An 11510-nucleotide genomic window follows, 5' to 3' on the forward strand; every position below is an offset into this window, starting at 1 on the left:
ATTAGAAAGCATGATTGCACACAAGTAAGTAGTATTTGAGGCTTAGGAAGCGCTAGCTGGACCAAAACCAGCTGCTATTTTCTGGTTGTGTCCCACCACGAACAATAGTCTGGCGTTACCTCGGCTTCAAAGGCCCCATAATAGTCAATCGATCAGAATGCGAGGTGCTATTCTGCAGATTACTGTTAACAATAATTTGCCTCCCAGTGCACCGTTGCCATCTTTGAAGCAATGTTTTATTGCCTCTCTTTTTTTTTTTTCATCTGCATCTGTCATCCCCGAGGTCCAGTGTTTGATCTCTCCCCACCAGTGTCTGCCTCCCCAGGGTCGCGTTGACCTGTTGATTGGCAGCTGCGATCAGACATATGGTCGGACGAGGCATCGACCGCAGCTCCCCGGAGACAAAAGCAGACTAGTGGGGTTTTTTGCCCCCTCTCTCACCGCGCCGAGGAGCCGAGGAGCCGAGGAGCCAGGGCTGCAGCGCCGGGGACGAAGCACCCGATCCGGCCACTAGATGTCGCAAGGTGCAAGCGAATGTCTCCAGCTCCGTGAGGATGCACCCAATGTAAGTGGATGATGTTTTTAATCATGATTCATATTTTATCAACCCATGGTCCTCAGTGCTGTGATCAATTTAGTATTATATGTTGTAACTTTTTCAATGCAGTTTTTATTTTTCCCCATTGCTGTTATTCATGAGCATTAAAAGAAAAATCCTTGAGGACAATCCTCCTCACTACACTTCCTTGTCTTTATGACATTTTGACCCCTGCTATAGAGAATAATGGCTGTATCATCATCTGAGGTGATAAAATACAACCTCTAGCAGGACGTAGAATTAATGTGGATGCTGGCCAAGCGGTGTGTTTGCTCGGTGCTCGTGCCAGGAGGCCTCTGGTTGTTGCCCAGCTGTGTGCTTCATGGAAACCAAGTGGGGGCAGCTTGACTCCCAGTGAAAAAAACACACAGATTCACAACCCAGTATGCATGAGTGTATACAGATAGTTTGAGAGGACCACTTTGAGCCCAGACCTTACGGCGTGAGAACATTTAGGGAAAATTAGGATATTCTGGCCGTTCTTCATTTTCTGACCCTTTTCAAAGGGCTGTTTGAGGCTTTAGACTTGGCTTTAGGGTTAGAAATAGGTTAGAGATAGGGTTAGCTTTGGGGGTAAGGGAATGCATTATGCCAATGAGTGTGCTCACTAAGATAATGGTACAAAGTTGAGTGTGTGTGCATGTGATTTCATAATTTTGAATTGCAAAACACCCGCATCTCCATCTCTGCTATCTGTGTGCACATGTAGAGATATCTTTGTGAGGACGTATTTGACCCTTGACCTTATGCAGTGAGGGCATTTTGCGAAAGTGAGGACATTTTAGCCCGTCCTCACTTTTGACAGACTATCAATGGGCTGATTGAGCTTAAATATGTGGTTTTAAGATTAAGTTAAGGTGAAGGACTGGCAGTTAGTGGTGATGGGTAAGGAACGAGGGAATGCATTAAACAAATGAGTGTCCTCACTAAGATAGAAGTACAACGATGTGTATGTAGGTGTGTGTGTGTGTGTGTGTGTGTGTGTGTGTGTGTGTGTGTGTTTGTAAATGCATGAATTCAGCATATAGAATGCAAAACACTCCCCATCTCCATCTCACCTCCTATACAGCGAGCGGATAGTTGCCATGGTGATGCAGCCAGGGTCTTGCAGTGATCCCCACTGACCCTGAATGGTGACCTCTGACATTTAGGCCATGGCCAGGGTCAAAAGGTCAGTGATGGCTGGAGGGCAACAAGAGCACTTCCATGATTGGCACATGCTCGTTGCCTACTTGCATCTGCAGCGCTCACCTCACTGTCCAGTTTGCACCTCACATTTTGCATTCGTTACAGAGTGGAGACCACCAGCAGCCGAAGGGTGGTCCCACCGCACTGCATCGCACTGTTTGCAGGTTTCGCCCATTCTGCGCTTACGGCAATGCAAGTCTCCAACATTGTGTAATGTGTCATTTGCATTCGCTGTTGTTACACTTGCTATGTCTCTACACATCACGATTTGTGTAAATTGTGATGTTAAAAATGTAAGATGTATCATGATGGTTATGATTGCAGTAATGATCATTAGTATTCCCACGGCCCCTGCAATCCACTGTATGGGAGGATATTTATAGTTCTTCATGTGATTATGTGTGTATGTGTGTGTGTGTATGTATGTATGTATGTATGTATGTATGTATGTATGTATGTATGTATGTATGTATGTATGTATGTATGTATGTATGTATGTATGTATGTATGTATGTATGTATGTATGTATGTATGTATGTATGTATGTATGTATGTATGTATGTATGTATGTATGTATGTATGTATGTATGTATGTATGTATGTATGTATGTATGTATGTATGTATGTATGTATGTATGTATGTATGTATGTATGTATGTATGTATGTATGTATGTATGTATGTATGTATGTATGTATGTATGTATGTATGTATGTATGTATGTATGTATGTATGTATGTATGTATGTATGTATGTATGTATGTATGTATGTATGTATGTATGTATGTATGTATGTATGTATGTATGTATGTATGTATGTATGTATGTATGTATGTATGTATGTATGTATGTATGTATGTATGTATGTATGTATGTATGTATGTATGTATGTATGTATGTATGTATGTATGTATGTATGTATGTATGTATGTATGTATGTATGTATGTATGTATGTATGTATGTATGTATGTATGTATGTATGTATGTATGTATGTATGTATGTATGTATGTATGTATGTATGTATGTATGTATGTATGTATGTATGTATGTATGTATGTATGTATGTATGTATGTATGTATGTATGTATGTATGTATGTATGTATGTATGTATGTATGTATGTATGTATGTATGTATGTATGTATGTATGTATGTATGTATGTATGTATGTATGTATGTATGTATGTATGTATGTATGTATGCATGCATGTATGTGTGTGTGTGCATATGTGTGTGTGTTTGTTCATTTGGATGGGGGGAGGGCTCTGCACCGCACCACGGTTCTTCTCGTGGGGAATAATTACAGAATTGTGGGCACTAAAAGTCATGTGACCCGAGCCTTCTGCTCCCAAATAATTTATCCCCCCGGCTGATAGCTCGTCAATATCAATTTATTAATTTAACAGTTCGGACTGATAAAAGGTAGTACGCACAGTTAGATTGCTGAAGCGGGGAATAAGGATGAATTTTACAGTACAATGGTGTGAGAGGAAGGAAACAGGGAGAGAGGCTGGAGGACAAAGCGAGCGGGAGCGAAACAGCACAAGAGTGATCAATGGCGGCACAGAGGAGAGAGATGCATATTCGCCGTGTAAAAATGGGCCACCATCGCTCATATTCCAAGGTTATTGAATGAAACTTATGAAAATTAATATACTTATTATCACCATATTAAAAATTAAGATTGAAGACAGGGCGCTCGTTGTATTGATATTCAAATGTCTCCGATATATTGATCAACACAACCCAGTTTTCCCCCTAACCTCTGCATGCAGGTGAGCCTGTGCAGTGGAGAGGGAAAAATATGTTTTTCTAGAACAGCTTTTGAAGATTTGAATTTGTAACATAAAAAAAAAAATCACTTTCATGTTTGTTCACAACCTGAGAACCCTCAGAGGTGTTATTTAAGAGGATCGTTTCCTGGAGGATGCTTCCTCCAAAGTAAAGATACATCAGAGAAAAACACATAAATGTGACCTCTTACATGTGACCCCTCTTGACCTCCCAGCACTTCCTTTGCATCCTGATTTTTAAAAAAGGGTAATGAATATACATCCGAGATAAAGCAGAACACATATATCACCAGGTCTCCAGCACAAAACAGTCAACATGGAACCTAACCTATTCCCAGAGCCATTACATAATATCCCTGAAGGAGGCTAAAAGGCATTTTAACAAGACCCACTGCTCTATGACCTCTGACCTCTTCTTCGTTGACCCTAGGCTCCTGACCCCACTTACACTAGCCAGTGACAGCGGCGGACACAGATCCAGCACACTTCCTGGTGTGAGGAGACAAAGAGATTAATTTACAAATTGATGCATGTGAGGATGTTCCTTCAAAGGCCTGACAGACGGATTTGGTTTGATGATCTGTCATTGCCACTGTATTTTCTTCTCCCTTATCCACACAGGAATGTCATGAAAAGAAACCAGACAATCCAGTAAATCTGATCGCCTCTTGTCGTGTGCGTCGACGCATTATATAATCCTTTCTTCTCCGCAGGCTCCCCTCACACGGACAATCACTGTAGTGGATTCTCCTCAGGTCTTTGGAGAGCTGCAGGGTAGCGAGTGTCAATAGAAGTGGAGTGTGTGAGTGTGAGAGATGATAGACTGAGGTTAAGAGGTGTCAACACAGAAAGAGAGAGGACTCGAGGACTCTTCACTGGCGCCGGCCTGACACTCTGACACTCTCCTCAACCTCTCCTCTGATTAACCACTCTAAAGACGCCATTGAGACACACCGAAACACACGTGCACCTGCAGACACGCGCACGCCGATCCACTGCACTCTCTACGACTCCTTTCCCTCAAGTCACACACACGTCTGCGCGCAGCTACATTTCATCCACGCGTACACTGTGCGCCAGACACATCAGCTGTGAGGTGTGGAAACCTGAAGACGTGTTGTTCACAGCCACAGAAACTCTCTGAGAGGTTCAGGCAGTCAGGAATGGATTTGTTACACCTCTGATCTGTTGTATACGTTCAACCAAGTGTAAGATGCAGCGCAGCCATCCCACAGGGCTTTGCACCTGTCAGGTGGTGCAGCGCAACATACAGAAGGCGGAACACACACTAACATACAGTACATTGTCACTCACATGCACTTAAACACTGCTTCAGTCAGGCTTTGCGTCTATGGGACCATTAGCTTCAACACGTTCATATAGCTGCACTCATTTGTCGGATTGCTGCTTTATGAGACAGTTACAGTCTTATAAAGTCCGGAGTCACAATAAGTCACACACTATATAATAATTTTATCAAAGGCGTGCTCCACAGTAATTCTTTTCATTTCACACCCTCATAGTTAATGTCCTGTAAAAACATATTAACCTCCTACAAACTGCACAACTGCAAGATTGAGTATTTTCTTATCGGACAGATTTTATAGGTGCACACTTCTGTCTGGACGTGCAACACTTTATTTTCTTTAATTAGGTCTGATTTTGATTCAGTAAAGACTATTGTTGACAGTCTGATTGATCTAGGAGAGGATTATGTTTGCTCACCGGAATTCAAAAACATATATTTTCTTTTATCCCTTTTCTAGCCATGTGAGATTGTGTTTCGATGCTCATGGTTCTTTTATACTAAACTGCTGTCACTCTGATATAATGGAGGTAAGTGGATTTTCATTTATGTTGCTTGCAGTATTAATCTTTAAAGAATATTTGTTTGTATTTCTTTTTTTGCGAACAGATTTTACAAAATGACAGATTCTACAAACTGTTGCATGGCACGCCTGCCCGGCCGCTCCACACCCACATCCTCCATCATGGTGGTGTACGTCTTAACAGCCTGCACCTCATAACAGTATGTGTGTCGATTCATTTTGTGGAGGAATCCTGGGCACAGTACTTTGGTCAACACTTTGCTATGTCGATAAGAGAAAGCTGGGGTTTAAATCTATAATTATTGGCTGAAAGGTTCATTCAAACGCAACCTTAATAATTAATAAAATAATACGGCATTACATATATATGTAAAGCTTTTAGCAATGCTTAAAGACACTCGACATGGTTTAAAGACAAAGAAAGCAACTAAATGTAGACAACGTCTGTTTTCTACGGTTTCCTCTCACATTCCAAAAACACGCAGACTAGGGCTAGGTTCATTGGAGACTCTAAATTGACCGTAGATGTGAATGTGTGTGTCAATGGTCGCCCTGTGATAGGCGGTTGTACCACATCTCAGCCCAGGTGGGGTTGAACCTCAAAGGATAAGCGGTACAGATACTGGACAGATGGAAGGATGGACATCATTAATCACAATTTAAAAACCAATACTTCCCATAACATTAAACCCATGTGCAGCCTGGGTGGGCACCAAGAATCCTCACCTCGAAGATCATGTAAAAACTTTATGAAACCAATATCCATCTAACCCTCATATGACACTTCACACTGCACATGTGTGTTTTACAAAGGTCATTTCATTTGGCACTGCAGGGATCAGACCTTCTCTTTTGTGCTACTTAGTGTTGAACATTAAGCCCGTCAGCTGAAGAGATTCTGATGACATGCAGCGCCTCCCTCTCCATCATGCTTTAGCATCAAGCAAATAGCACTTCTCAAGTGACCAGACAAAACTGCTCAGAAATAGAGATATAATGCGCACACTGTGCAGGGATATGGATTGCAGAATGTGAAAACGCTGCATGAGTCAATACCTAAATGAAGAAAAATGCTGATGTGAACTTAGATATATGACTCATATCTGTACGAGTTGACATGCAGGCAGGCAGGTCCATGAATCTTAATAATCAGAGATGAGAAGCAAGTAGGTTGAGTGGTGATACCAAGATATGTCAGCGTAATGACATGTGAGTATTTAAAACAAATAGTCACGTCGACGGCGATGGATATGAGACCCCGACCAACTGGCGCCAGACCGCCGCTTCTCCCTCGTCCCCTCCCTCTCCTCCTCAAAACCTGTGAAGTAGAAAATAGGGAGATATGAAGAGGTGGGGATGGAGGTAGATAAGCTGAGGTGGAGATAGAGACAGGCGAAAGAGGTAAGGGTCATAGCACTTGCTCCTCTCGGCCTTCTCCGTCGCCAGTGTTGTTTTATTAGCCCTGTCAGATTGTAATTTGCCCAACGGTAAACATACAGAACAGGCTTAATTAAGAATTTTTGAACGGGGATACGGTCAAGTCCGGAAACATTAGAGAGATGCAACCGGGTGTCGTAAAGATTGATTGAGACGGAGGATGGAAGGACGTGGTTAAAAACAGAGGAATGGAGGGAGGAGGGGCGCGAGTGGTTTGTATGTTACTGCGGAGGGGTATTCTTGTGTTGCTCGGGGCAGTAGGGCGAGATAAGTTTGGAAAAGATAGGGACAAACGATTTTTAATGCATTAACAGACCGGCTGTTCGAGGCAATAACAAGGACGAAATCGGCGTTAAAATGTTTGACATCCTGCGTCGAGATCAATGCATCCCGGACAGACACACACACACACACTCACAGGCTGCACACTCACCTCAACTACCAGCACAGATAACACACTAACACATGCACACATACACATCCCAACCTTAGTAGGGCACAGAGCATGTGGGTGGGTGCATGAGTTAACAGCCTCCAAACCTCAAGGCGATGTGCAGAAAATAAAAAAAAACAATGCCTATATCCATAACAATATCCGCAGGTAAAAGCATCTTTAAATCAAAACAGAGAGAGGGAGCATCTGGAGTCGATTTTTTGAGAGCTGTGTGGACTACGTAAAAAGACCGGCAAACTAAAAGAGTAATGAGTCTATCTATATCTCCCTGTGGACCTTAACTTTGCATTCGATACATTATTTACAGATGAATTTTTACTGAGGTATAGGTTCCTCTCAAGGGTGTTTACAGACTAGTGCTCTAACAGCTTTCCATTGCCTGCAGTTGAGTTGGGAAGCCTTCAGAGGTAATGATTCCAGCTTGTTTTCCCGTGTTTACAGGCCTCGATGCGTAGCGATGAAACAGCGCTGTTCTTGTGTGTGGAGAATATTTGGAAGATATTATGTGGACTTATATGTTTGTTTGCAACATAACCCTTTAACAAACGTACAAAAAGCCGAAAGAAGACACCAGATATAATCTTGTTCCTGTTTTGACGGTGGTAAAGACGGCACAAGTGACTGTAAAACAGTCTTGAAGAGACAGAAGAATGGTTAATACTATTAAAACATTTTTTTCACTGCTATTGAGATTGCACTTGTGATATAAGATAGCAACTGTCATCACAGTGATATATGCAAATAAAGCCGCTCGAATTTGTGCTTTCAAATAATTTAAACTTTGTCCACTGAGGATCCAACCATCACAACAAAAGTAAACTTCCCTGTGCACATCCCAAGCTCTTGCTTATAACATGTGGATTCAAAATTCTAAATGGGAATGCATGTGTAGACACACTGTGTTTACACTACTATAAAAAGTTATCTAATTCTGATGTTTTATCCATAAACGGACGTATTGGACAGAAAAAGTACATAGAGGTTTAATATTGGAGAAACTCTGAGGTGATGCAGGTTCCCACCATTGCACAATCAATCTAAATGCACAAACACATTTTGTAGGACAGGTTCAATATTTACGTAGTGTACAAATGCTTTTTACTCCCTTCCTCTGCCTTCAAACAGGATAACTGCCCTCATAGTGTCCTGTTGTTACCCTACAGCAGGGGCGTTAAATCCTATTTCAGTTGCAGATTATAGTTTTGCACGTGAGGTGTATGTGAGTGACTCTGAATGTTAACTCTGGGACTGCACAAGGTTTTCTTTAAAAAGATGTGATGCTCATTTCTGTGTTATGAAAAGCCAACGCTGGTCTAAGCAGGAGTAAGAAATAAATATATTACAGAACGATTAGAATTTATAATTTCTATTACAAGCAGATTGGCAACCACTCAGAACATTCAGGATATAAGATCTGTATAGATGGAGCTCGAGCTTAGATTTTGTAAAGTTAGATATAATGCCAGATGTACAGTATGGTTCTGGGGCAGGTTATTCAGTCGTCTGCTGCCTTTACAGCACTCTTTTTTGAATCTGAAGGATTTTTTTTGTGTAATAACTACACCCCTCCCCCCTTGCAGCCAGAATACACACACCACACACACATACACACACACACACACACACACACGCACACAATCTACTGTAGACTGAGAAGTCCCTGCTCGCTTTGTCTTTGTAGTTGAGCAGCTCCTGTCCAAAATACTGTAACTTGTGGGAAACAGGGAGGTCTCAGCTCTCTGCTCAGAGAAACACAAGAAGCAGAGACTCTCTTTATGACGCTCCTTCTCTCTGTCTTTGTTTCCCTCTTTTCAAATAGACTATTTGTCATCTCTGAAAGAGAGCATTTTAAAAATTCAACCTGGAGCCAACCCCCACCCTAACTCCCCCTCTATTCTCACTCTCAATTCCCCAGACTCTGGCCAGCTGCGATCGATAGCCTATTGATCAACTCTCTCCATTCCCATTACACACTAGTGCCAAAAAGAGCCAACCATTTTCCCTGAAAAGCTGATCTGGAGCATATTTGCAATGGTAAGGTTTCTCTAATTTCAGCGGGTTCTTATTAGATGCGTGTACAGTGTGTGTGAGTGATTTAAGCGCTGTGTGATGTGGAGTGGCTGAGAAAGAACCTCAACAAATGCAGTTACGTATTTAATTGAAAGGTATTGCACAGAGGTAAAGCATTGGCTCTCCGCTTAAGCAATATAGGAAAGGTGATAGCATTACCACATATGTAGAAAGTAATTTGTTTTCCAGTTGTTTCTACTTCTACTTCTCTCCCCCACCCTTCGTCTTTCTCTCTCTCTCTCTCTCTCTCTCTCTCTCTCTCTCTCTCTCTCTCTCTCTCTCTCTCTCTCTCTCTCTCTCTCTCTCTCTCCACATAGACAATGCTACAGGCAAAATCAATACTGGAAAGAGAAAAAAAAAAGAAGGCATATTTTTAGCCTGTTATTATATGAGCTGCATGAGGAAAACAGCGTTTGTGGGAAAGACAGAAATGCAGAGGTGCTGATAACAGAGTGATTGGGTGGGACACGCAGAATAAGTGAAGGAGTGAGAATGATGCCGGGCCGTGCAAAGAGAGCGTCTAATGGAGATGGATCAAACGAAGGTGGAGATAAGATGGGGGTAACTGTGAGAAAATGGCTGATGTCTTGGCCGGGGGGGATGATGCTCGGCGCGGGCGGGCAGGAGAAGGGGCTGTAAACATTGAGGGTGTTTCATCTGTAAACCCCAGAATACATTGATATGATGTGAAATCTCCCTCTTTTAATCGCAATGTCTAACATTTAATTTTGCAGTTACGAGTCACATCTGAAAAGTAACACCTCCGCTATCAGTCTGCAGAGGTAAACCCTGACTCCTTCTTATTGTGCAGCACCAGTGATGTTATTAATATCTCCTCATGCAGCTCTCCTCTGTGTGTGTTTGCGCTCTCTGAGGATTGATGCACACTACACCACAGCCCTCACTTCCCCTCCTGCTACCAATGGCTTTCTGATGGACTCCCTTTCTCTAACCTCTTTTGGAGCTCACCTCTGTGCCACTGTCAGTCAACCTCCAGCGCTCCTCCTATTGGCTGGAGATGCTCTGTTGATCAAATGATGGGGCCGTCCAATTGGCCAGAGAGCTCAGGGGAGGGGGGGGGGGGGGAGGAAGGAATTGATTTATCTGTGGTATTAGAGGATCAATTAATCCCCATTGTGTGTGCCAGCACAGATAGTCTGATGTGTCTTATTTGGTACGGCTTGTTTCTGCTCGGCCAAGATAAGAGTCTCTCCCCTCACTTCGCTCTATGAGAAACAAATCAAATCGAATCGAAAGGGATGACGGCATGCGGAGGGTTCCTCCCCGGGCTGCGGCTGGCTGATCACAATAAGGAAAAGACCATCGATATGAAGAGTATGTGCAGAATGAATTGTGCTCATTTGAGGGCTGTTGCCATGACGATGCAAGGTGGGGGGATACAAACATCCCAAATAACTGGAGTTGTCTCCTGGTCCCGTTTATGATTGTTAATGACTTTTAAATCAAATACAGTGGAGACACAGTTAGAGCTGAAGCTATAAGTCAATAAGAGAGTAGATTCACAAGTGTATCAAGTTTTACTCTCTCTATATATAAATATATATATATATATTTACTATGTACAGTGCACTCAAAATATATATTATGTAGAGCTTCTATGTTTCTATTATATTGTATTATTATATTTTGTTTATCTTTAGTTTTGTATATTATCTAGTGTATTATGTGCCTGCCGCTTTATCAAAGGAATTTCCCAGTTTGAGGTCAATAAAGTACATCCATCCATCCCTCCCTTCCTCCCTCCCTCCCTCCCTCCATCCCTCCATCCATCCCAACCTCCATCCATCCCAACCTCCCTCCATCCATCCACCCATCTACCATCCACCCATCCAACCATCCACCCATCCATCCATCCATCCATCCATCCATCCATCCATCCATCCATCCATCCATCCTCCATCCATCCATCCATCCATCCATCCATCCATCCATCCATCATCCATCCATCCATCCATCTATCCTCCATCCATTTATCCACCCACCCACCCATCCATCCCATTTTTTCCAAAGACGACTGTACATTTTGTATGTCATTGCTTCCACTGAAATATATCAAGGCAGGGATTTCATCACATCCAGTTTATGTAGGAGGGATCTTTCGAGTAATAACAACAGTCATG

Source organism: Limanda limanda, chromosome 9 (genome assembly GCF_963576545.1).
Source record: "Limanda limanda chromosome 9, fLimLim1.1, whole genome shotgun sequence".
NCBI lineage: Eukaryota > Metazoa > Chordata > Actinopteri > Pleuronectiformes > Pleuronectidae > Limanda > Limanda limanda.